Source organism: Ambystoma mexicanum, chromosome 4p, assembly GCF_040938575.1.
Source record: "Ambystoma mexicanum isolate Mex_15411 chromosome 4p, UKY_AmexF1_1, whole genome shotgun sequence".
NCBI classification, from domain to species: domain Eukaryota; kingdom Metazoa; phylum Chordata; class Amphibia; order Caudata; family Ambystomatidae; genus Ambystoma; species Ambystoma mexicanum.
Window position 1 is genome coordinate 373,939,809 of NC_090927.1, and position 27,883 is coordinate 373,967,691.

Consider the following 27,883-nt stretch of genomic DNA (forward strand, 5'->3'; position numbering starts at 1 on the left):
GACTTAATGGCAGACCTTCTGAACAGTGCCACGTGACCATACGCTTGCGTGTGGCATGGTGATGTGTTTGCGAAGTTGTCAACACTTCGTGATCGGGTCCGTGCTTCGAAGACAGTTCGGAACTGCATTTTCTACTGATCTAGGAACTTTCAACTTCAAAATTTCCCTTGCACACCTCCTACACGTTTTCGTACTCATTATCCATTAACAATCTAGTACAAAGTACATACTTGGAAGAATTTTATCAAAACTGCTATTTATCTTAAAAATGGCATCAGTTATTGCCATCCCTCCTCCCCAAGAGCCACCACCATCAGCTGGAGGACCTTCACAACAAAAATATTTTCAAAGACAATGAAGAGGACCAAGAAGATGAGGTAGAGGAAGTGCCAACTTCTAGCAGCAAGATCGAATCATGGGTGTGCCAGTTCTTTGATACTGTTGGGAGTGTACCAAAGGCTAAAGCTACCAAAGTGAAATGAAATGAGTGCAATTTTGTACTCAGTCACAGACTACCTGGACACTATTCCTACGGAACCACGTCCATGCTATGCCACACCAGATGCAATGACCGCAATGCTCTCAGAAAGGTTGTTCCTTTCTCAGCAAGTAGTAAGCTGTCTTCCTCCACCTCATCTTCCTCAACAAATACTGTAAACGCACAGCCTGATGTCTGCAGGCTTTGTCGCGTTATAAAGTAATAAATAAATGCATGAATAAATAAATAAATAAATAAATAAATAAATAAATAATTAAATAGGGAGGGCTATGGATCATTATCGTCCATTGCAGCCCCTGAAATGGGGGATAAAGGCCATTAGCACCCCAAGTTCCCAAAGCGGGAACCCAGGGTGCTAAAACATAGATTTTTCTTCCTATAGCGGGACACCTGTGGCGTCCCGCTGTAAGAAGGAAGGAAAATCCTTTTCCAAGACAGCTAACATGGAAAGAGAAGGCTTCTCTTTCCATGTTATGCCATGACCTTATGCCATGACCCAGCACCTCTTCCCTTGCCATGGCAGCCTGCAAAACCCTATGAACATTTTACCACAAGCACTTTTTTTTCCTTTCAAACCTATCCTGCCTTCGAATAACTTTACCACATAGCCGGTCCCAGGTAGACATAGCCACTTGAACACCATTTTTCTTCCCTAGCTTTCAAGACCAGTAGCCAGATTGTCCGTGTCACTGTGTGATGAACTTATGCCATGGCCCAGACAATCTGGCTACTGACCAAGGCCACAGGCTATACCTCAGTCACCAAAGGTATATGACTATTTTTTGTACCTACATTATTACACTTGTAAAAACATAAAACACGGGTGCATTTGCAAAACCATGCTTTAATGTCCTTGCCAATGCTCCTCACGAGTTTGCTCGAAATCCGCTCATGTTTTATTTTTTTTAAAGTATCAAAATGTATGTAAATACAATAGTCATATAACTTAGCCCCCACTTGACAAAATCCATTCAGTCTTTACACAAACATTGAAGGTTGGGTCTATAATCTTTCTCAAAACTTTTTTCCACATTCGTCAAATAGCAACAAAGTTATAAGCCATCTAAAAATGTTAAGACCCCCCTCTAATTGTGCCCCCTCTTGAGAAAATCCCACCAAACTTTAGAAAACCATTTATATCTAGATCCAAAATCGTTTTGCCAAATGTTGTGCAGATTCGTCAAATGACACCAGATTTATATGCCTTTACAATATTTTGGAATCCCCCCTCTAATTTTGCCCCCCCTTGACAGAATCCCACAACACTTTGCAAAACCATTCAGGATTAGCTCTAGAATGAGATTGCAAAATTATATGCAGTTTCATTGGATGGCGCAAAAGTTATTAGCCACCCAAATACTGCTTTTCCCCAACCCTGTAATGCAGAAATAGGTACAGATGTCCTAGGACATCTGAAGTGTCCGTGAACACCACAGCACTACCCCAGGACATCTGGATAGTTTGCGGACTTTCAGGGGGTGAAACAACCCGTTTTATCACTTCTAATAGCCATATCCAATCCAATCTTCATCCCCCCACATCCCCAGAGATTGTTTGTTGAGCTTGACAAGTGAAATGCTGCTTTTTAAAAAAAAATTTTCACCGCGCTGTCTCCGGACCCCAAAAAAGTCTGTGAATCCAAGATGGCAGGCGTTTCACGAACACCGACGCATTTCATGTTTTCCCAACAGCCAATCAGCGGGCGCATCTCGACGTCTGCGGACCAAGCAAAAGTCCTCGAATTCTCTGGCCAATCAGCCAGTCTGCAGACAGCACAGCCAATCAGAGGCCAGTCCGCAGACAGAACAGGGAAGTGAGTCCATGGAGCGGACATAGATATTACTAATTATTTTGCCTCATGTTTTGGTCATTTAAAAAAAAACTACGGGACGGCTTTACACCAAATTAACAAAAGCATGCTTTTGTGACCAAGCCGCCGCTCCTGCCATAAATTTGGTGAAAATCCGTCCAGCGGTTTGGGCTGTAGGTGTGGGAAAAAAGACATTTTGGGACCTCCCCTATAACTTTGCCCCCTGAACCAAATCTCACCAAACTTTGCAAAAAAAATCAGAGTGGGCCATATGCAAAGTTTGGTGAGGATTCGTCCAGAGGGAGCAAAGTTCTAAGCCACCCAAAAAGTGCTCTTCCTATGGGATTAGCAACTTAACCATAACTACACAGCCACTACCGTGGCTGTGTAATATTCAGTAAAAAAAACTTTGTTAAAGGGACGTTATGGTTAAGTTGAGCTAATAGAAGCCTATGAAATTCATTGAAAAAACTTTGTTAAGGGGACATTATGGTTCCAAATAAAACCAAAAGCAACCATAACTCGCGCCACCACTGAGCACTGCTAAGACTAACACCCAGGACATCAAAGATGACATCACACATGTCATTGATGACATCACTGATGACATCACATGTGCATTTACTTTTCATGAAAAGTAGGTACAAGGGATTCTTATAGTAATGTGGATAAAAAAGAGTCAAGGATCATTGGAATAAATATCATGAGGTACGTAGTGCATTAAGCAATGCATTGATACAAATAGCATTCCATTATGAAGTTCTTTCCAGTATACTAAGCTACTCATGTAGAAACATAGGCATTGTGTGCAGCATACGTGATGGACGTGCAATATTAATAATCTTGCCATGGTGAATAGTAACATGATAAATGCTTTCTTATTACAGTTTTGTCTACTGTGAAACATTTAATAAGTAGCTAATAAAACCCACTAACTACATAATTGCATTATTGCAAACAAACACAAACAGACAACAACACATACAAATATGAGCATATACATATATTTTCATTCCAGCATAGTTTTTTCCCCCACAGACCCAATGATTTAATCAACAAACACAGGAACTGAGCAAATTGGACAGTACGCTGGTTTGAACTATAGTACTTCAAAAGCACTGCTGCAACCCCCTCCGGCCAGGCCGCGGTACCCTGAACCCATGACCGCAGTTATATACTAGAGGCCTAGAAATTGCACACCTGTGTTTGTACTATCTCACTTTGGATCACTAACAAGGTGAAGGGTGTGGGGGTCTGTCCACCTTACAAATACAGACACATAGTAAAATGGAAAAAGAAATAAACAAATAGAATACAACAACTGCTATCTAATTGCAACAATAGTACCACAACTTCAAAATCAAAAACTATACAAATATTCAATTCCTCCTACTGAACTGAATGAAAGAAATATATTGTACCACAACGTAGAAAGATTTTTTTAAATTCAGCATGGATTTTTTCCCCACAGACCTAATGATTTAATCAACAAACACAGGAACTGAGCAAATTGGACAGTACACTGGTTTGAACTATAGTACTTCAAAAGTACTAACTATGAGGCTAGCCAAAATACAGAAATGTCTACTGTGCAATGCAATACTCATTATAAACTACCTACACTAACATGTGATTTTTTCTTTTAGCACAGAAATTGAAAAAAAAAATGTCTGGTCCAACTACCCATGAAAAATCTACATACAGCCACAAAAAGTCAAACAATAAGAATATAATGATTGGACTCACAAACACCACAGCATAACACACCCATTCAAGCAAATACCTGACCATAAACCACAATCCAAAATGTTTGCTTCCATGAGTATCTTATGCTGCAGCGCTGGTTGCCAAACAATACAATCTTGACACATACCACAGTCAAAATGTTTGGTAACATGAGTGTGTTATGCTGCGGTGGTTGTGTCCAGGGGCTAGAGTCTTGAGTGTGCAGCGCTGGTTGCCGAACACTACAATCTTGACTGCATGGCCTGGCCAAAACTCTTCATACAGCCTCACCAAAAGAAACAGTAAGTGTATAATAATTAAACTCACAAACACCGCAACATAACACAGCCATGCAAGCAAACACCTCACCAATAAATACAAACAAAATTCCCAGAGTCTTCAATACCAACATTCTAAACACAATCCAACAAACTAACACACATCATCTCACTATCCTATAAACACTATTACACAACTACCAATCAGTACACACATTTTTGAAAACATATCCCCTAAGCAGCCCGCATACCACAGTCAAAATGATTGCTAACATGAGTGTGTTATGCTGCGGTGGTTGTGTCCAGGGCCTAGAGTCTTGGGTGCATGGCCGAAGGCCTACGGCACTTTTACCATGCACCCAAGACTCTTGGTCCTGGACAAAACCACCGCAGCATAACACACCCATCGAAACAAACACCTACCAAATGACCACAACCCAAAAACATAATACATCCACCTCAAAACCTATTCACTTCAATTAACAATCTAAAAAATGATTACAAGATTACAACCAGTGTACAAACTATTCAATACATATCCTCCTCACCCAATGCTCTTCTAAAGACCCAAAACCAACATCATACTAAACTAACATAGCCAGTAGTGCGCCCAGTGTTTAATATGTCCGCGGACGCAGCAAACACATCACTGCCTTCTCCCACCTAAACAAATACATAATTTCACCTTCTCATACGCCCCCACCCTTTCCAACCATACACACAAACACACTCCCCAAAATTGCATTTATACTCACTTCCAGCGCATGTCCACGCATCCAATATGGCGGGCGCATCGAAACAATTTGACGCACCTCATGCCTCATCCCAGCCAATCAGAGAACACGTTGTATGTCCGTGGACATGACGCAAGCCGATTATCCAATTGGTGTCCTGTCCGCAGAGCGAACAGGGAAGTGTGTCCGCGGAGCGGACATAGATATCACTAATTTTTTTGCCTTACGTTTTGGTTGTTTAAAAAGAAACTACTCGACGCATTTACACCAAATTAACAACAGCCCGCTTTTCGGACCAAGCCGCCGCTCCTGATGCAAATCTGGTGAAAATCCGTCCAGCGGTTTGGACTGTCTATGGGAAAAAAAGACATTTTGGGATCCCCCTGTAACTTTACCCCTCCTTGACCAAACCTCACCAACCTTTGCAAACATATTCGGAGTCGGCCATATACTATTGTTGCAATGTTTGGTGAGGATTCGGCCTGGGGGACCGAAGTTATAAGCCGCCCAAAAAGTGCTCTTCCTATGGGTTTAGCAACTTAATCAACTTAACCCTAACTACATGGCTGGTATCGCAGGCGATTATGAACAAGGTCGCATTTACACTGTTGCGCACTGATTCGATCATATAAGACAAAAAGCTAAGGAAATGCAAATGGCCCCTATAGTCCAGAATGAAAACCATCAGGAATCAATAGCCTCTATCTCCGAGTCAGATGTTACAGAAGGCGAAGAAGAAGAACCTACCATACGCCTTAATATTTTAGAGGAAATAAGACTATTGCGCCAGGACGGGCGGACAAACAACAAAAAAATTCAAGGAGGACTCTCCAACATAAGAGGACGAGGAAGAGGGGAGAGAAAAAATGAGGAGGGGGCAGAGGGACAACAAATTCAAACAGCTCTCTGCCACAAAGATCGCTGCGCTCTGGGAAATAACGGATTATGTCACAGAATCTACAAATAAACAGCAGATCATCAATCTATCCAATGACACCCTCACTGTAGAAGAGATGAAAATATTGAAACTGGGATTGAATTTCTGTCCACTGGCCAGTTTCGATTATGTGCACTTTGACACCTCTTGATGACTTAGAACAAGAAAGTCATACTGAGAGCAATAAATTTGCTACCAATTTGGAAAGACTCGGCATCTGCACAGACTGGCCATCAACAAGCAAATTAAGGTGCAAATCGAAATGTAACCCTCAAAGTGCCCAGAACAGCCACATCAAAGCTTTTTCCAATGTAGTGATTGATGACTTAAAAGAAGAAAGAAAAAGAACTCAGAGGCAAACCCAAAGCAATCTGTCTAAAAAACAACAAAAAGTGTTCACAGATATTGCAAAGCTGGACAAATACATAATAAAACCAGCAGATAAGGGCTGCAACATAGTCATATGAATAAATGTGCTACATTGCTCAAGCTTACAAACAACTAAATGATGCAAGCTGTTACGAACGACTAAGTAGCAATCCTATCAAGCAATTGGAAAAATAAGTATGGACCTTCCTAACTAAGTGGCAAAAGGCAGATATTCTTGAGGAAGAAATGGTGAAATTCTTATTTTCTAAGAATTCTGTCATTCCTACAATTTACTTCCTCTCCAAAGTCCACAAGAATCCCCTTAAACCACCAGGGAGACCGATTGTGACCCTGTGTGGGTTGCTATTGGAAAAGATGTACAAATTCATAGATGAGGTCCTTTGCATTTTTGTATCCACATTACCATCATATGTGAGGGACACCACGGATTTCTTATTGAAAATTGATGAACTTCCATGGGAACCCACCTATTTACTGGCAACCATGGATGTGGTGTCCTTATACACGTCTATCAAACACAATGATGGGATATTCGCCTGTCAACACTTTCTCAATACTAGATCTCTTAATCATCTACAACATTCACAGATGATCCTCGAAATGATTAAAATGTGCTTGGAAAACAATATCTTTATCTTTAACAATGAAACATTTCGCCAAATCCAGGGAACTGCGATGGGCATGACCTTCGCACCATCATATGCAAATTTAATGATGGGACATTGGGAGAAAACCACAGTATGGGCAGAAGCTAATGAAAAATATACTGAGAAAATCGTATTGTGGCTCGCTACATTGATGATTTATTCATGATTTGGGACAGCACAGCCGAGCTGTGGTGTGAGTTTGTCAAATTGCTTAACATCAACAACGTGAATCTTAAGTTCACTGAACACCACAGCCGCCAGTCAATTGTGTTTCTGGATGTGCAGGTCAAGATAAAGGCACAATAAATCAAGCCCAATCTATACAGAAAGATCACAGGCGCCAACATTCCGCTGCATGCAAATAGTGTGCACCCTAAAACTCTATAATGGGTATCCCACGTGGTGAATTTATTTGTATTAGACACAATTGTAGCAACATCATGGATTTTGATTTGCCAAGTAAAGTAACTGCCCAAAATTTCTTACAACAACAGTACCCTAAAAAGATCATTGAAAGGGCATATCTGAAGGTCAGAGAAATGAACAGACAAAATATGTTAATAACATCAAAAACGGACCTAGCAAAACAAGAAGAAGAAAACACAGCCAGACTCATTTTGACATTCTGAAGCCACTCCAGAATCATCAAACGGATAATAACCAAATATTGGAAAGTGTTGAAAGCGTACAAAGATATAGGTAGCTTATTAAATGACCATCCTGACATTACTTTTCGCAAAAGCACTTCTATCAAAGATCTATTGGTGAACAGCTATATGGCTGTGAAAAAGAATGATACAAGCACAAACTGGCTTTCCACAACAGGAGGTGGCTTCTCTTAATGTACCAGGTGTAAAATCTGCAAATATGCAAAAAACTTCAAAAGTTACATCTATCCCATGTTGAAACATCTGATTCATATAAAAAGTAAAATCACATGTGAATCAGAGTTGGTGGTGAATGTCTTGATGTGCCCATGTCTCAAGTGGTGCGTTGGAAGTACTAAATGTGAGCTAAAGGTACGTATCCTACAACACGTCAGAGCCATCATTAACAAAGATTGTACTTATCCGATGGCCAAGCACTTCTCTGAAATTCACAATGGAGATCCAGCCAGTCTAATATTTTTTGGTATACATAAGGTCATTCCTGGCCCCAGGGGAGGAGACAATGAGAGAACACTTCGGCAAGAAGAGACAAAATTAATTCTCCATTATGAGAGTAAGACCCCAGTTGGCCATAATGTTGATGAAGAGCTTTACACCTTCTTCGGGACATAAGGATTCTATTAAACTAATTATAGAAAGCCCAGGAAGAAATTATCATCAACTTGAATGACCTTATATTGTAATCCTTTTCGTTTGGTCACTTGTGTGAATTTTTCTTTTTCTTCTCTCTTTAAGGCATGTGTATTTTTACTTCTCACTCTTTGATGGTGACTTGCAATACTATTTTTATCTATACCTCAACTCATTGTAAACCAGTGTATATATGTGATTACAACTACTCATGGGAATCTATTGTTAGAATGACATCTAAGTAGCGGAACTATCGTATCCCCATTTTCTGACATTTATAATATATAAAATCGTGCAATTTTACTTTTTAAGCACATGGAATTTTATCCCCTGTTCTAAATTTGCACATGGTACTTTATATCACATTTCTTATATATACGTCCCTTCCATACTATGTATGATATATTGATCATAGGAATGGGTTTTTGCACTTTGCAATTGTATACTGATCATAGGAATGTGCTTTTGCACTTTGCATCTGCATCTGCATCTATATATGGCTGATAGGAATGCACTATGCACCTTATATCATGCTAATGCTGTTTTGAGAATGTAATAGGAATGGACTATGCACTTTACATTATGACAATGCTGCTTTGAGAATGCGAAATGTACATACATCATTGGAATGTGTCTTTGCACATTGAAATATTAACCAATACATTTTCTATGATGGCAACTTGCATGTGCAACCATTGCCTATGGTTTAGGATTATCTGTCCTATTTGACGCACTTTGCACTTTAAAAACGATTACTGGAAATGGACTTTGTATTTTGAAAAAGATTTTATGAATATTTTTTTATCTTTCAAATTGCAGAAATGTGACATTTTAAATTATGTACATTGTACAGTGTAGGTGCCACCAAATTATGCACGTAGGGGTCCTTTTCTAAATATCATGGACTCAGTGATACGTTATTGGCAAGAATGTATACGTTACATTGGAAACATTGCAAAGTGTGCTTTTATATTTTTAAACCTCACTTCTTTTGTTTTCCTAACCATGAGAGTGCTTTATTATACAACATAAAGATAATATACACTTATATATATAAAAAAACGAATAGGCTTAGATTGGGTATAACACTACGAGATTTCTAATCACACTCAGTAGCCCAAGCCAACATGGCGACTAGTCATGGTGTTAATTATGTAAGTCACCTTTTCTATGTTTTTCACTGTGGTGTTTTAAAAACGAACTTCCTCTTGGGGAGGGGTAACTGTGAACAACCACTAGGTTGTGGCAAAACGCGTCAGGCTGCCGTCTGGCAAAATATTTTACTGGGATAATTTGACTATTAAACCGCTCAATATGAAAATAAAGGTTGTTAAATGATACACAACCTGCATAGCAGTTTTTGTTGATTCCTGCTCGTGATCTGACATTTGGAAACCTTGTGTTTTGGAACTGTTACGTGTGGAGTGCTGCTTGCTGGAACAGCGTCCTGTATGCTGTTTATCATTGAAATATATATATATATATATATATATATATATATATATATATATATATGTATATATATATATATATATATATATATATATGGTTCATGCAGTATATCAGATATGTATTTTGGCAATTTAGAAAACTCAGAATTGTATGAGTTTTTTTTACCATTGACATCATTTTAGCATTATTCATAGCAACATTTTAAACTAAACACCTTTCACACTTACAAACTCGTTTGGAGGGTGGATTCAACCAACTATGGCATGCTTTCATTAGGGTCTGGCAACATACTAGAACATAGGGGGTCATTACTAATGCGGCGGTAAGGGGTTAACGGCGCCAGTAAGGATGCCGGTGCCGTTAACCCCTTACTGCCGCATTATTAGAGCCACTAATAGACCAGGGATCTAATAACGGGCCCATTATTAATGGGCCCGTTGTTAGCTCCCTCCCCATTCCCATTGAGCCCGATGGGGGCTCAAATGGGAATGGGGATGGGTATTTTGAATGGGGACTTTCCGGGTCCTCCAAGGTTGGAATGACCCGGTAAGTCCTCATTCAAGGAACACGGACCCGGACACGAGTTTGGAGGCAGCCATGGCGCTAATAGCATCATGGCTACCTCCAAACTGGTAATGACCCCCATAGTTTGCCTTTTAATGTAGGTGGTTTCTTATAGTTCATCAATAGTCTTCTTTAAGTTATTGTCAAATTGCAACACAGGCTAGTTTCAAATTAATGTTATGCATATTCTTATGGAGGTTTACTACAATCAGTTATTCAGAAGGCTCTGTTATAATAAGGATAATGGGTCTCATAATGGGTTGGGGGGAAAATGGTGGCAAATCTGTGTTAAAAAAAGTACCATTGTGTCCATCGATGTCAAAGCAAATACTTTCATGATATGATGTCATGATCATATTTGAACAGCCCTCGTTGTAATGTTAATTCAACAATAGAGAATTACCTCCTAAAAGCCATACCACTTCAATCTGCACATTTCTGGCCATATTACTGATTGTACAATGTGTTAATCGGGCGACAACTAACTTGGGGGAATTTTCCACCCTCCCCAAATCAAGCGTGCTCAATTTGTATTTAGTGAATAAAGTTATTTTTATTAACCTGGGTACCTCAATTTAATAATATTGATTCTCCACAGCCTCCCTCCCCTTTCGGCACAAGAAACACATGTGGTTATACAGAAGGTCTATTTATTAATAAAATTGAATAAATGAATCCATTTAAATATCAACTATTTATGGATTATGAAACTTAAATTCCATTGGTGACCGATACACTAGTCACCTCAATATCCCATGCTACATTTACAGGAATAGAGTATTTGGTAACACACACATCAATATATGCACATTTGTTTTATCCTGAAAATGCATCCAACATGCGCTGAATAGTGCCTAAGGGCACGGGACAATAGTCATTTTACATTAAACCAAATTAAATCAGAACTTTCATGCCTAGCTAAATCTCTCTAATTTGTATTCATTGCAAATAAACACACACGCCCCAAACTCTATGTGCATGACAGAATTTCAAACAGCATTTTAGAAAAGTCAATGGTAGAACAAGTTACATAACACTCACATGTGTATCACTCACAAATGGAAAATGTATGCTGGGTAGATTGCCTTCAGTGGTGTGTATTTACTGTACATTTGTTGTTTTCAATGGGCCACTTAAATATGTGAAATGGGTACCAATTAATAATGCTTTTCCCTTTGTCTTGAGTGGCTCAGCGCCAGTAACAGAATTCTGCCTGGCGATGAACCAGGAAATGACTCCAATGTTCATTATTTTTCCAGGTATACACAAAGTGAGATATCCTTTTGAATCTAAGGCTTGATCACGACTTTGGCGGTAACACCCGCGGTATTACCGCCGGCGGTGTTAGCCTTACTGCCGAACTCCCCGGCGCTAATAGCGCCGGCTCACGAGTGTGGCGGTAACGTAATTCCCCATTCCCCAATGAGCCCATTCGGTAATGCCCCATTCCCCAGTGGGCTCAATGGGGAAAATGTGCTCTCTTACCGGCGGTGGATTTACCGCCAGTGGTTATAGCGTAAATTGTCAGCGGATTTCCCCCCAGCCAAGAGCTGGGGCGAAATCCGCCGAAGTCCTGATTTGGCAGACCCTTAAATCCAGCGGTAATAGCGCGACCGCCGGATTTAAGGGTTATCGCCAAAGTCGTGATGAGGCCCTATGTCTTAATTGTTTGATCATTACACAGGGAAGGGGGTAGGGGATCTCACAGTATACACACCATAGGCCGTATTATATAAAATCTATAATTACAGAAGCACATACACTTCTAAAATATGTATTGATGTCTCATTATGTCTAGCCAATGTACATACCCCGCACCCTCAGCACTTTATTTTTATGAACAGGGCTAGGATTTAATCTACTCTCTTTAGGGTATTGTTCCCCTTAAGATTATTTCTCCTTAATATTATACTTACATATGAGATTCTTTTGGCTGTCTCATAGAAAGGTGAGCACCCTCCTAAGGACTGGTTCAACTCTTCCCATCTAGAAACAGGTGATCAGCAGTCAGCAATATAGGATCAGCTTCCCACCACAATATGGTTCCCTTTTTTCTGCTTTGGGCATGCCTGTTATCTCTTTGACTGTAGAAAGACTTGGGCCCTCATTCCGAGTTAGGACTACACCATGGAGTAAATAGCTCCATGGTTGGCAACCATGGAGCTATTTACTCCATGGAATACCGGCATGGTGAATGGAGTAATTTCCGGTCCATTCCAAGGTTGGATGGACCGGTAATTCCCCATTCACCATAGCCCTTCCCCATCCCCATTTCTGCCCCCATAGGGCTCAATGGAAATGGGGAAGGAGGTAATTACGGCACCGTAAATTACGGTGCCGTAATTTACTCCAAGGTCACTTTGCGGGTCCTGTAATTTACTCCTGCTAAAAGCAGGAGGTAAAGAGGGACCCGCAAAGGGAACTCGGAATACGGAGGTGAGGGATTACCGCCATCGGTGCCCTTACAGGCGCCGGTAATCCCTTACCTCCAACCTCGGAATGACCCCCTTGATCTTTAACACCAGGTAGGCCTCTCTTACAGTGTGCTGCTTTTAATACAAAAAGGGGTCCAAAGGAAAAAAATCTATTCCCTTCTCCTTTCTGTTGTTATCAATTCTCTTCTTTTTCCCTCTGTTAATCAGCCAGTCAATGAGTGAACGAGTGTCTACCTCCAGAATATGAGTTTTTACTATGATAGAGCAATAAGCACTCCCTTTAGAAGTAGGTATAATTTCTGTAATGTAATTAGTCAGATTGTCACACTAAACTATTGTAACTTTCTCAAATGTATTCCTCAAATGTGATCATGTTACTAATTGGTTCATCAAGTTGCTCTCACTTAAACAAATTAAATAATGCAATGTTCATCTTTGTACAAGATACGAAGTGTGTGCTACAGGTTGTTGTCTTACTGAAGACAGGAATGCAATTTTACAACTTGTTGTGGGCTGGTAAGAATCAACTTATGAGGGTAATGAAACCACCGTAAGTGAGACAGCAATTCGTAGAGCGAGCAGTTTGGCCAGCCACTGATCCAGGCACAGGGGATGCCCTGGTGCAGGCAAGAGAAAGAATAGTGATGCCGTTTACAGAGGTGTGCCCAAGAAAGACTGATTTATCAAACATATCAAATTGTAAACAGAATAAGGGTGAATCTCCCACCAATTATTTGGATAGATTGAAGGTGGTGTTCACTGAGCACTCAGGTATTACAAAGCCGGAGGAGACAGCTCAGGGAGCCATTGCAAACTCGTTTGTTTCTGGCCTGCTTCAGAAGGTACAGGTACCGCTTACGAATGTGTGTATAGGCTGGCAGACCAAGCCATTAGCAGATCTGGTGGTGGTGCCAAATCATTGCATCGCTTGCCAGGAGCTGAAGCAGAAAAGATTCAAGAACTTCAAGGAATAGCACACTATCCGGGGAAACAGGCCCAAAGGATGGGTGACAAAGGGGTAGAGACAGGGGTGGAGGTCCAGCAGGTCCACAGGTATACCAAACCCAAAATGGGGGATCAATGGGAGAGCCAGAGCAAGTGCAACAATAGGGACAGCTCGATCAACAGCAGTCAGCAAGTGCAGGGACATTGGGAAAATCAGGCTTCTAGAGGCATGGCACTGAACCCTTTGATTTGTAATTATTGTAAGCAGGAGGACCATTGGAAATAAGTGTGCCCATTTAGACCACATAGGCCACAGCTACGAGGTAACACTGCTCCCAACAATGCCCAGATTCCACAGCAAGGATGGCAGGTCCAAATGCAGATAGCTCCAATTGGGTATGTGCCCTTATTCCCAAATCCAAACACTAACCCTTTCATCCCTGGGGACGCACAAGGGTCATGGGGGGATTCTATTGGGTTCTGACAAACAGGAGGGGAGGGGACACTGGAAGCACTAACGATTCCTGTTGACCAGGAAGGTCCTTATACACAATGTCAGGTGCAAGTGACACCGGTGCAATTTTTGGTGGACACAGGGGAAAATAGTTCTGCTTTGCGAATTAATATTTTTCCACATATTCCTATATCAGAAGAGACAGTGAGAGCGGTAAGCATTTTGAATACTACCGTTGTACGAAGGTGACGATGCCCTCACTATCATGTTAGGGCCCATTGCATATCAACATGCTTTTTTCTTTTTAAAGACCCTCTACATTTTATGGGATGAAATTTGTTGTGCAAAATTAAGTGCCATCAGTGTGCCATCAGATAATGTGGTAGCGTTGATGGCAACATTAAGGGAAGTAACAGGAGGGAAATTAGTGAAGAAAGATGAGCAATGGTCAGAAGACATATATGAGTTGATTGATTCTATACTAGAGTGTTTGCGGCCCACCCATGATAATGAGGTGTGGTACATACACACTGCTGTACCAGTGATCCATTCAGGAGGTTTCCCCACACACCCCAATACCCCTTGAAGCTTGAAGCAGAGTCCGGTATCACCCAAGTCATGAAACCATTGTTGAGTAAGGAACTGTCTTTTGTTTTGTGTTCCGACCAGTAGCCCATGTAATTCTTATATTTTTCCTGTAAAGTCACCAGGGAAGTAGGTTTATTGTTTTGCCCAAGACTTAAGAGTTATCAATGCAGTAGTGATACCTTACTTTCCCATGGTGACAAACCCAGCTACCATATTATCCAGTATCCTGCCAGAGGCCATGCATTTTACAGAGGTAGACTTGTGTTCAGCATTCTTCACCTTTCCTACACCAGGATAGTCAGTACCTGTTTCCATTTTTTATGGGATGGTCCAGAACGCAAGGACTCGTTTGCCCCAGGCGTATACAGACTCCCTACCCTCTTTTCAAAACAGCTAAAGACAAAGTTGGATAATAAACAATTGCCAGGGAGTCAGTGTTGATACAATTTTTCGATGATTTGCTAATTGCCTCACCCTCATTCGAGGCTTGTAAAGAAGACACAAAGGTTCTGTTGACAGCATTGGCAGAGTAAGAGCATGAGGCTTCAAAGAAGAAGCTACACTTATGTTGCCTCAAGGTACATTATATTGGACATGATATTATTAATGGATGTCATCTGATATCCGCCTCCTGGATAGAGATGTTCCACACACTGTTCCACCATTATTATTCAAGACAAAGATGCAGCACATGTCTGTTTCAAGAGCTAGCAAATATGAGATGCTTTTACTGAACTCTTCCAGCATTACCTTGACTAGATGTTTAGTTCTGAATCCAACATCCCTGTTGCTCGCCCCTCAGGGGGGACACAACACTACCCTGCATGACTGTGCATCAGAAAGTGACTGTTTGTTGATGCTCTGTATAGACCTCTCTGATGTACAACTGCACAACCTAGATCTCGAGTAGTTCATCGGTGGCTCATGTTTTAGAAGTCAGTGTGGGTGGGTGGTCACAGGGTACATGGTATGTGCCCCTAGAGAGGTTCTGGAGAATGACAAACTGCCCCAGGTTACAACAGCACATGTGGCAGAATTTGTAGCCATCACACAGCCCTGCCGATTGGCAGATCAGCAGTCTGTTAATATTTACACCAATTCTTGACACGCATTTGGCAAAGGCCGGAACTTTAGTCAGCTCTGGAGTCAGAAAGGCTTCATGATTTCATGGTACACTCATAAGAAACAGTCGGTATGGACTGGCCCTTTTAGATGTCACAATGTTGACTGATCAGATTGCTATTGTTAAGTGTGCTGCCTACCGTTAGCTGTGGGAATGATTTTGCTGATTGAACCACCAGATTGGTTGCCACATTAGAGGACAGTCGTGTGTATGTTTTACCCCTTCAAACAGTGCGAGAAGGTGCAAATACTGGAAAATATGTGCAGACATATGCTGTGCCTCACCGATGATCTCTCAAAGTATAATTTGGTTCGCCGTTGCCAAAAATCCCTACCCAAAGTTTTGTGTCTGCCCAATACTCATGAATAATTCTTATGGATGTTGAGGGTTGGTTTTTGTGCTGGACAAATGAAGTAGTATCCTTACTCATAGAAGTAAGGACACTACTTCATTTGTCTGACACAAAAACCAACCCTCAGTATCCTTAAGAAGAGTGCAGGAGGTGACTCCGTACATAACATTGTAAGACACTGTACATATGCAAGAGAATGTGCCGTCTAATGAGAAGGACAGTTGCATCAGAAAGGGTTGCAGGTTGCATGAGGTACTCTCTGTGGTGAGATGAGCAGGGTCGATTAGTGGTTTCAAAGTATTAGTGTAACACTTCGTCAGGATGTACCATGGGAAGGCACATGTTGGTAAGGATGGAATGACAATACCAGTGGAATGTTCATGGTTTGTACCTGAGGTCACCACTATGGCCCAAAAATATTGCCAAAGATGTGTAATCTGTCTGCAAAATAATGTGAGGAAAAGTGTGCTGATCAGACCCGGGGCACACTCTTGCCCTTATGCCCTGTTTGTAGGGTTACAAATTGATTTTCTTCAACTCCCAAAGCACAATCAGTGGCAATACCTGCTTGTGATAGTGGATGAATTTTCTGGGTGGGTAGAAGCCTACCCTTATAGGAAAGCAGATGCAGTGACTGTTGCAAACATCTTAATTTGGGAGTTTTTACCCTGGTTAGGAATACATGTACTGTAGGGAAATCTCATTCAAAGAAAAGATGCACAGCAAGGTATCATTTTTAAAAACAGCATGTTAGCTCTGGTCTGCGTACAGTATTTGCAAAACAAACCCACAAAATATTTTTTGAAGCCACTCAAATACAGCTATAATTGACAAGGCCTGAGATGAACATTTCAAGTACCAGTAAATAACCTACAACTTTTGTTAAGATGGGGAACTGCTTAACCTGAAGAGAAATAGAGAACAGCAGTTCCAAGAAGGAAAATCAAATTTGCAATTTATTCTGCTGTGAATTTGGGGAACATGGAAAATATAAGGAAACAGGAAAATGTACATTTTAAAAGCTGAAAGTGCGAATGAGACCACATTAAAGTAAGCCAGAACAGAACTCTGAAATCTGTATTCCGTCATGCCACCTACCCTAAATTGAGTTGTGGAAACAGATACCAGGCTTTCTCACAAAGATTATATGGTGGAGTCTCAGCCATAAAGATACCAGCTGGCCTGCAACTTAATCACGGGAAGATTGGACCTCATATTAATCTTGAGTCATCATTTTCATGGGTTGCATTTGTGTATGGGGGACTTAAGATAACGAACAACTAATGGGGGTTCAGCATTACTGTGTTGCTTAATCTGAGATTTCCATCTCCCATGCCTCTCTTGAAAGAAGGAATCTTGATATTGGAAAAATAACATTTATCTAAAAATCTAACAGACCCGGGAGCTGTCCGAAAGGGTAAGGTAATAGTCAGAAAACCCAGAGAACTTCAAACTTCAAAGACATTACTGAATCCAGGCCCCCGTTAAAAATACTTTGCTGCTCTACATTAACAGTGGGGACACTGGATACTCTGTTGTTTTCTAATATGTATACATTGAGAAGAAAAGTGTCTTTTAAATGTTGCATAGGGGTTTAATAATTCACCTGTAATTCTGGAACGGAATATTGCAGCAAAATAATTCCTTTTGTAAAACATTCACCTTGAGATGCTCTAATTAGTGCTACCAAACTGGTTTTGCTAATGTGATTTCAGATTACATAAAGTAAGCAAATTTGTTTATAGAGTCACTGAAAATGGCACAAGTTATGATATGATATGCTGAGTCATTTATAACGTGTCTGTACACAAGTGTTTCTAGGTGTGAAAGACAAGGAAGAGACAGAAGTGGGATGAAACAAATGATCTTACTAGGCCTTTTGTCATTCAGACCGTGCAAGTGCAGGGGGGGAGAGGAGAAGTGACAGGGGGAGGGAAAGGGGAAGTGCGGTCAGGGCAGCAATGCTCTGAGTAAATGCAACCTGGGGCTGGCTAAGGGTAGTGCAAGGAAGCAGGGGATTGTAGGGTTAAAGGTACAGCCCCTAGGTGCGTGGAGGCCCGAAGTCAGTGCAGGTGCTTGCAAGTCGAGTAGAAGCTTGGTGCCCTTTAGGTTCTGAGGGTAGCCAGGCAGCCAGTCAGCACAACAGACAGGTGGGTCTGCAGGAGAGAGAAGGAGAGAAAGCAGAAGTGAAAAGGAAGGTCTTGAGGTGCTTCCGCAACCAGAGGTGGTCCTGCTTGAGTTTGAGAGGGGCAGGGAAGCCCCTGTGGAGGACAGAGGTCTTCCTCCCACTCTCTGCCTGGAGATGCATATGACTATCAGGAAGTTGGAGGTAACTGAGTGAAGGGCTCGAGCTGGAAGATGTTTAGCATGAGAGAATTGGATGTATTGTGTGCCCCGGCCCCAGAAAGCCTTGTGAACAATGCAGAGGGCCTTGAACTTGATCCTTGCTGCCACCGGGAGCTGGTAGAGATATTTCAGGGCTGGAGAGACATGATTCCTGGGCTTGAGGCCAAGGACAAGTCTTACAGTCCTGTTCTGGATTAGTTTGAGAGGGCAGAGAGTAGAGGAAGGCGGGTTGAGAAAGAGGTTGTTGCAGTAGGGCAGCCTAGAGAGAACCAGGGCTCTTGAGACATTGAGCTTCTGGGGTAAAGGGAGAAAGGGAAGAATACCTTTGCGGAGGTGCAGCTGTTAGTGAGACTTCTTAGAGAGGTCTGTGATGTGAGGAGAGAAGGAGAGAGTGGAGTCGAAGAGGACCCTGAGATTGTTTGCCTTGCAGGAAGGTGCAGGGAGAGGGCCCAATGAGGGTGGCCAGAGAGAAAGAGCGAAAGCAGGAGCAGGGGTCCCAATGAGGGGGATCTCGGTCTTGCGGGCATTGAGGCAGAAATTGTTGAGGGCACACCATTCCTGAATTGCAGATAGACAGGAATGAGTGAGAGAGGAGAGGATGCCATGGGGAGCCTGAATGAAAGCATCTTCCACATAACACTGAAATGTAGAGGACAAGGTAGAGATGAGGAGGGCCAAAAGGGCCACGTAGAGGTTGAAAAGTCAGGGTGAGAGGTTGTAGCCCTGGGGAATGCACCATGTACAGAGAGAGGTGGTGGAGAAAAATGACCCCTGTTAGACCTGATAGGGATAGTCCAGGAGGAAGGAGGTCACCCATGCGAGGTCTTGATCAATGATGCCCAGTTTCTCACAGAGACGATTTAGCAGGATGGCATGATTGACCGAAGCAGAGGAAATATCAAGAAGGATGAGGACCGAAGGAAGGCTAGAGTTGAGAAAAGAGAGCAGGTGTTCAGGAGAACAGTTTCCGTGACTGTGGCTGCTCTGAAGCCAGACCAATGGTCATGGAGAAATCCAACAGATTCAATGTGTAAGGTTGAGTCGGGAGATGGCCAGCTTTTCCAAGAGTTTGCCCAGGAAAGGAGTGATAGATCTTAAGGGGGAGGGGGAAATTCCAGTGGCAAAAGAGTGATTGCAGAAATCGGCCAAGGCTGGAGTGAGGGTGTCAATATGGTCCTTGATGGTTCTGGAGGAGCAGGGGCACAAATGCTTAGATGACACTTTCATAGATTAGATTGTCTAGACACATCATCAAGAGTGATCACAGAAAAGCAGGAGGAGAGGGGAAGGTAGCCAGGAGGGGGCCAGGAGAGGTAGAGGGAGAGGCAGAGGAAAGAGAGGAGGTGAGAGAGGACAGAAAATCCTGAGTTTCAGAGGTAAAGTGAGAGGCCAGAGCTAAACAGCGGTCCTGGGAGGGAACAGAAGAGGTGGAGACTGCAACAGGATTGGCCAGCTCCCTGCAGATTCTGAAGAGTTCAGCCGTATTTTTAGGTGCTGAAAACATGGGGCTTGGATGTGGGATCTCTTCTTGGAAAGTACAGAGATCCTGCATTGCCTTTGGAGCAGGCCAGTGAACTATATCTCATAGTGTTGGTAGGGATGAGCCTGCCACTTTGAGATGGGAAAATAATTTGAATATCAATGTAGAAGTGAGTTAATTGGAAACATCTATAATTCAGTACCCATCTGTGCTATTATGATGAGAATTGCATTGTTTTAGTGCATTTCAGAGTGAGAACTCTGGTGAGCCTATTGGTAAAGTGGTCATATGTGTGGAAATTAGAAATTTAGAATGTGACAATATTAATACAAGAAATCCCTGAGATGACATCACATTAAATGGGAGGGAAACTGGGTCTAGAAGTTACTCCCATCAGACTGCTCTCTTCATTAATATGAACAATGACTGTGGAGGTGTATGTCTACTGTGATGTCACATTGACCAATTAGATTGGGGAAAGAACATACATCTCAAAAAGGCGGGGTTACTTTTCTATATAGGATTCAACACACACACTCACTGATGGAAGACAGAGAGTGACATACTCACTCGCTCACTCACAGACTGATGGAGAGGAGATGGCAGGAAGCTACAGAGCCTATAAAAACCTGAGAACGGATTTGCAAAGTGAGAAAAACAAGTGCCTGGAAATGGATTTGAAGTTGAGGGGAAGGAATATCAGACTGGTTGAGATTATGGAGCATGATGATCCCAAGGCTGAGAATTTGATACCACTGGTTAATCAGATTGCTAAAGAGTGTTATGGAGTGGACAGCATAAGTGAAAATTACATTGATCATGCATACCGGGTTGGTAAGGCCCCTGGTTCCAGGCCCAGGCAAATTTTGGCATCCTTCACTCACTCGAGGAAAAGGCAATCCTTATTGACCGCATCCAGGAGTAGAGGAGCTGCTTCCTTCAAAGGTAACCCCATTTATACTTTTCCTGATTATCCTAAGGAGCTTGTGGAGGCGAGGAGAGCCTTTAAAGGTGTGAAAGACTTGGCAAGGGAGCTTCAAGTGAGGGTCTTCTTGAATAAGTTCAATTTACTAAAATTGATGCTACCAGAGGGGGAGAAAACTACATCTGACCCTAAGGAGGCACTTTCCTGATTGGAGGATTTTCAAAAGACACGTAATATTGCTGATTGAATACACTCATTTTCAGTGGGTTTTTTTAAGTTGTATTTTTATTATTATAAAATGGCGTCTGTTGTATGCTGCAGTTAAACGTTTTTCTTTCATGGAATCTTGGCTCGGGACTTGCTGGAGGAAGCTTGTTTACTAGAGGAAAGGTCCCATTATTCATCTTTGGTGACAGGGTTTGGCTTTCAATGGTGTGAGAAAAAACTGAAGTACTTGGGTGTTTGGCTGACTCCGGGTGTAAGTGATATGGTTGAAGAAAACATGGGTATGGTTTGTAGGGAGCTGAATTTGAGCGGTTTTGCTTCTATCTCTGTAGGGTAAGGTAAATGCGCTTAAGATGAATGCTACGCAAAAAATTTATTATATTCTGAGTATGCTTCCCCTGAAAATGGTCAATATTATTAGAAGTTGATTGATACCACTCAACAATCCTTTCTTTGGGATGAGAAACCTCCAAGACTGAAGCTTTGGAAACTCCAGCTTCCATTTGAGAAGGCAGGGTTAGGTGTATCAAATTTTGAGGCATATCATTTGGCCTTCTCTTGCCAATTTCTTATTCCCTTTTTGGAGGACTATCCTTCGTGAGTGGGCTGTGGCTGAGGCAAGTGTGATGGGCCCACTCACCCAGAGAGCAATATTCACGACTGTTGGCAAACACGGTAGGAGATGTCCTTTGACTGATTTTCTTAGAGATGTCTGGAAGAATATCTATGAGATGTGTGGCTCAGTTGCTTTGAAGTCACCTGAGGCATCTATCTGGCTGAATAAGGCTATAACGGACAATGGCAAGGTGTTGTCTTGGCCGGAGTGTTTTCTCGGTGGGATTTGTTGGATTAGTGATGTTTTTAAAAATGGGAAATGGATTGACTTTGCTGAGCTAAGTGCTACTTTTATTGTTGAAAATGTTTCTATCACAGACTTCAGGAAATTGAATAGATGTATTGGTGAAGTGCAATGTGATGGGGATGCGAATGTTGAACTTTTCACTACTGGTGTTCAGTCACTGGCTAGTAGGGTTTATCATCGAATTGTATTGAATTATGGAGAGAATACTGAATGACTTAATGAATGGAGCAGAAGAGTGGGCTGTGAAATCACTTCTGACCTATGGCTTGTGATGTGTGTGAATGTGAAGCTTTGTTCGATAAGTTTGACTGACCGTTCGAGGCAAATTAAAATTCTTAATCGAGTTTTGCTGCTATTTGCAAAAAAAATGATTTTAAGGAGCTGGAAATCTCGTGACTCGCCAATTTTGGAAGACTGGATTACGGAAATGAACTGCTTAGCGAATATGGAGAAATTTATTTACAGAAAAATGGGGAAATTGAGTTTGCATTTGAAGGTCTGGGGAGCTTTTATGAGGAGGTACTAGTTCACCTTGAAGATTGTATATTGATGTTTTCTTTCTTTTTATGTTCCTACATGTTTGTATCCTTTATGCTATGTTATGAAACTTTGTGATTTATTGCTTGTTCTTGTTCAAATTATCATAACATTTTAAATAAAGAATTAAAAAAAATATTTAAAAAAAGAAAAAAAAGAATTGATAACAACAGGAAGGAGAAGGAATAGATTGCTCTCCTTTTGGAGCCGTTTTTGTATTATTGCCCTGCAAGTGAGGCCTACTAGGAGTAAAGTCACAGACCTTCTTCAGTGGAAGAAATAGTAGGCAGGCTGCAGATTAGAGTTTATCCTATCTTGCTGACTGATGTCCACATTTTCCTTGAGGTGGAGAATTGAACCATTCGGTAAGAGAGTCTCTGATAAAGCCAAAAGAAATTCATATGTAAGTATGATCAAAAGGCGAAATACTCCTGTGAGGAGGGCTACTAAGAAGGTAATTAGATTAAATCCTGGCCACTGTTATTTGTCAGTACTGAGGCCTGGGAATATATACATTGATTAGTCATCCCTAGAAGTTAGGGAACATTTCAGAAGTGTATGTGCTTCTAAAGAAATATATTGTATAGACTAGGTCCATAGTGTGTCTACAGTGAGATCCCCTAACTCTTTCTCTGTGTAATGATGTCTAGCACAGAAGAATTCTCTGGAAGTTAAATGGACATCTCACCATGTGCATACCTAGAAAAAGTATATAATGGAAGTAATTCCAGGGTATACCATCTATCAGAGTATTTTTGTTAAATATAAGTTGTTCCAGACAAAAGGAAGAGCGTGATTATTTGGTACACATTCTCTTGCTGTATAAAGTTTCGCATTGAAAGTGAGAAAGGTACACTTTTACACAATAATGAAATAGAAACATCACTGAAGGGAATCTAGCATACATACATGTTGAGCATACATTTTCCTTTTGACAAGAGATTTACATACATGAAGGGTTAGTAGTCAGTTGCAATTGAATTTGTAGAATACAGCTGAAATTCTTACATGTCTCTTGAGTAAGGCAGGTGATATTTTCGAATTAAGGGGAAGTAGAGATTATCAGATTGGCAGGGGTGATTTAATATATATTTTTTTCAAACAAATGAAAGATTCCGCCTGGATGCTCATGCATTCAATCCATGGTGCATGTGTGCTCAGGGTGAATTAAATGCATAGATACCTCTGGTGATCGGTGTGTTACTACAGTCTCTCTCTGAATAACTGTAGCCTTGGAAACGGAAGTGACTAGCGTATTGATTATTTTTCATCATTGCAATTGGATTTAATGCAAGTGTAACATATTTTTCTTGAAATATAGTTAATTGTTTCTATTAGGTTAATTAATATACCTTCATTGCAACCCAGTGTGTTTTTGCCCAGAAAGGGGAGGGAAGCCATAAGGGATCTATGTTGATTAAACAAAGGGCAATTGTGGGATCCTTGTTTGGGGTGGGTGGAAAGTTTCCCTCAATTAAATGTGGCCAATTAAAACATCCTGCAATATGCATTAAGAGTGTTCAGGGAACTCCTTTTGTCAACAACATCATTAAAACACTGCTATCCACATTGAAGATACACCGTAATTTGCATTGCCCGGTTAACCACGCCATCCTGATCAATCGTCTCCTTGACAACCTGGGCATCACTGGTCAGGCCCTAGCATGGTTCACATCCTTTCTCTCTCGACCCGCCCAGGTCCAACTTGGGTCCTTTCTCTCTTCCACCTTTCTCTCTACATGTGGTGTTCCCCAGCGATCTACTCTCGCACCCTGGATCTTCAACTATTACTTGGCTCCTCTGGCCATCTCATCTCTACCTTCTGTTCTAACTTTTAGTGTTATGTAGATGACACCCAGCTCTCCTTCAGGCTCCCCTCAGCCTCCTCTGGTCTCTCGCTCATTCCTGACTGTCTTTCCGTTGTTCAGGAATGGTGTGCCTACAACGATCTCTGCCTTAATGCCAGTAAAACTGAGATCCTTCTCATTGGGACTCCTGCTCCCACTTTCCCTCTTGCACTCTGGCCACCCACCCTGGGTCCACCATCCACACCTTCCTGTGAGGCAACAAACCTTGGTGTCATCTTCAACTCCACCCTCTCCTACTCACCTTACATCTCAGACATCTCTAAGAAGTCACACTACCAGCTGCACCTCCTCAGAGGTATTCTTCCTTTTCTTACTTTCCCCCAAAGGCTCACTGACTGCAGAGCCCTGGTTCTGACTAGGCTGGACTGCTTCAATAACCTCTTTTTAAATCTGCCTGCCTCTACTTTTCGCCCTTTGCACCTAAACCAGAAAAGGACTGCAAGAAGTGTCCTTGGCCTCAAGCCCAGGGATTGTATCTTTCCAGCCTTGAAACCTCTCCACTGGCTCTTGGTGGCTGCATTTTTCAAGTTCAAGGCCCTCTGCATTGTCCACAAGGCTTACTGGGGCCGGGGACTCAACTACATCAAACTCTCTCTTCCCAAGCATCTTCCTTCTTGAGCCCTCCTCTCATCCAGCTCCAACTCTCTGAGGTTCAGATGCATCTCCATGCAGAGAGTGGGGGGTGGATCTCTGTCCTCGGCTAAGGCCGCCCTCTGGAACAGCCTCCCTGCCTCTGTCAAACTTGAGCAGGACCACCTAAGGTTCTGGAATCAACTGAAGACCTTCCTTTTCACTTCTGCTTTCTCTCTCTCTCTCTCTCTCCCCTGCTGATGCTCCGGTCTGCTGCGCTAACTGGTAACCTGACCACCCACTAAACCCCACAGGCACCAAGCTCCTGCACGATCAGTAGTCCCTTCCACTGCCTCAGGGTCTCCCACACACTTAGGAATGGTATTGGGAATCCTACAGTCCCCTGCCTCCCTGCACTTACTTGAGCCACCACCCTGGCAGCACTTACCATGTCTAGCAGCACTTAACATGTTTTGCCACTGTACTCTCCCTCTTCATTGGCACTTGTCCTCTTCCCTCCCCTTCACACTTGCACAAGCTAAATGACACAAGACCTAGTAAGATTGGTTGTTTTGTCCTCACTCTGTCTACCCTTCCTTGTCTTGTCACACCTAGAAACATTTGTGTAGCGGCACATTAGAAATGACTTATCATATCATATCAATTGTCAGACAATCGATTGTTGGAATATGTCAAGACATAATATCTTCTCTCAGTCTCATTTACAATCAGGTTAAAGCTATTCTGCCACAGGAACACGAAACTCCGGGTCATTCTTTGCATCCCGGTGACAGTGTACTGATAAAGGTACACCAAAAAAAGACAGCTCTAGCCCCCAGGTGGAACGGCCGTACCTGGTGCAACTCACCTCAAACTCAGCTGTAAACGTTCAGGGGCATCCAACATGGATGCATGTGAGTTACGAAAATATGTAAGGGCTCCTGATTGAGACCCTATTCTGCCCAGGAGGGCTCTATATTCAAAAACAATCACAAATGAACAGGGTCAATCCTGCCTATTCAGAAAACCCAAAAGTCTATTATGTATAATGTACAAGACCCACCTTGTTTGATTACTATAAGTGTATTTATTCAAAGGTGGAGACCTAATGGTCTATTAGCTCACAGGAACATAGAGCATTCCACTCAGAAACATGAAACAAATGCATAGTGTGGTAGAATACACATATCTGAGACACTTGAGACTCAAAATTCAATACAGACAAGCTAAACAGTACATTGCCTACTGCTTTGTTAGAGCACAACAGGGTTCAGAACAAACATCACATTGGCGTGACACAATATTGAGAAATTGTAAATGTGAGCAGTGTTGACAATTTTACACTGTGATTGGAATTGAGAAAGTCTACACAGGTGTGTTTCGGGCCTCACAGGCTACTGTATAAGCCTTTCTTGAGCAGGCCTTCATCAGGATGGAGGACCTTGTGGAACGGACTGTTCTGTATGTGTGCTGCCTACAAGAAGAAAACATGGGCTGGTATCAATACTTGGGTATCGTAGAATAGGTAAGGAGGTGGACATAACTATTAATTCTTGTCTCAATAAATGATTGAATATCTTACTGTGTCAGAAAAACGACTCAGCACGGTTTAAAAAGAGATGGGTGGACACCAGTGGCGTTACAGGTGACATCTTGGGCGACTTCATGGTTTCCAGTATTGGAGCCCCACATATATGTGTGTATGCCGAGATTAAATCAAACTGGTTTACCTGTACGGAATACAGTGTGTATTTAAAAAGAGTATGAAGAAGTTGTGGCTTATTATTATAGCTGCACTTCTCGTGTTGAACTCTGTCGATTGACCACGTTTGGTTCACGGACTGAGAACCTGCTGGGTGTGCTTGCTGTCCATGTGGGGGTGCAAGAAAGGAATTCAAACGCAGTTATGTCTCCCAGGCCAAAATCATAATATTTCTCGAGTAGATGACAGAGTCTAAGTGTATTACATCAAGATCAATAGAATCTGTATCAAATTACCTTTGTTGCGCTGTATCTCTAGTTGTGAGATTTATGTGGCGCCGTGATCTTAATTGTCTAGCCATATATCTTGCGCCGCTGTCCGAAGTACAAAAGCGTCTATTTCGCGGTCTGAAATCCCACTGGGGAAAGAATCACTGTCTCTGCAAGTGGTAGGGGGGAAAAGGTGGATCAGTGATGCATAAGTCAAAGTTAATCTGTTGCAAAATCAAGAATCTCTGTTTATTAAATCTAGATGGATTGAGTTTGCATGAAAGATTATTCAAAAGATTACCTTTGTGAAGTTTTGTCTCTAATGACGGAGTACACACGGTGCTGTCGGCATTCGACGTCTCGAAAAGCTTGTACTCACTTGTGCCAAGCCTATGTGCGTGGTTATCTGTGGGAAATGATGAAGGCATAGTGTATAATTAAAACAAGCATATCGGGGAGCCCCGTGTGTGGATCAGTAGGGGGATCGGTTACCTCAGTAAAAGTCCAGCTGCGCAGCAGTGTTGAAAGGAGCCATCATCGTGGTGATCGTTGTATATATACCGGACGGCCATTTTGTATTGTCGACGTGGCACAGCCTGAGTATTATTCGACTGTAAATTCCACTGTAGCCACTGTTTTGTTTACTGTTCCTTTGTCTGCTTTCCAGGTGACTACCCATTACCTTAATTCTACAAAGGGGGCTGCAATCCAGTTGGAACAAAAGCGAGAGGAGTTGTTTGAAGGGCGACAGAAAAGGGAAGTACTGGATAAAATGAAGAGTGAGGCCGATACTGAACTTGCAAACTGGGATATATATAAAGGCAAACATTTAGAAGGTTAAGTTGACCGACTTGAAAAGGCCTCCAAG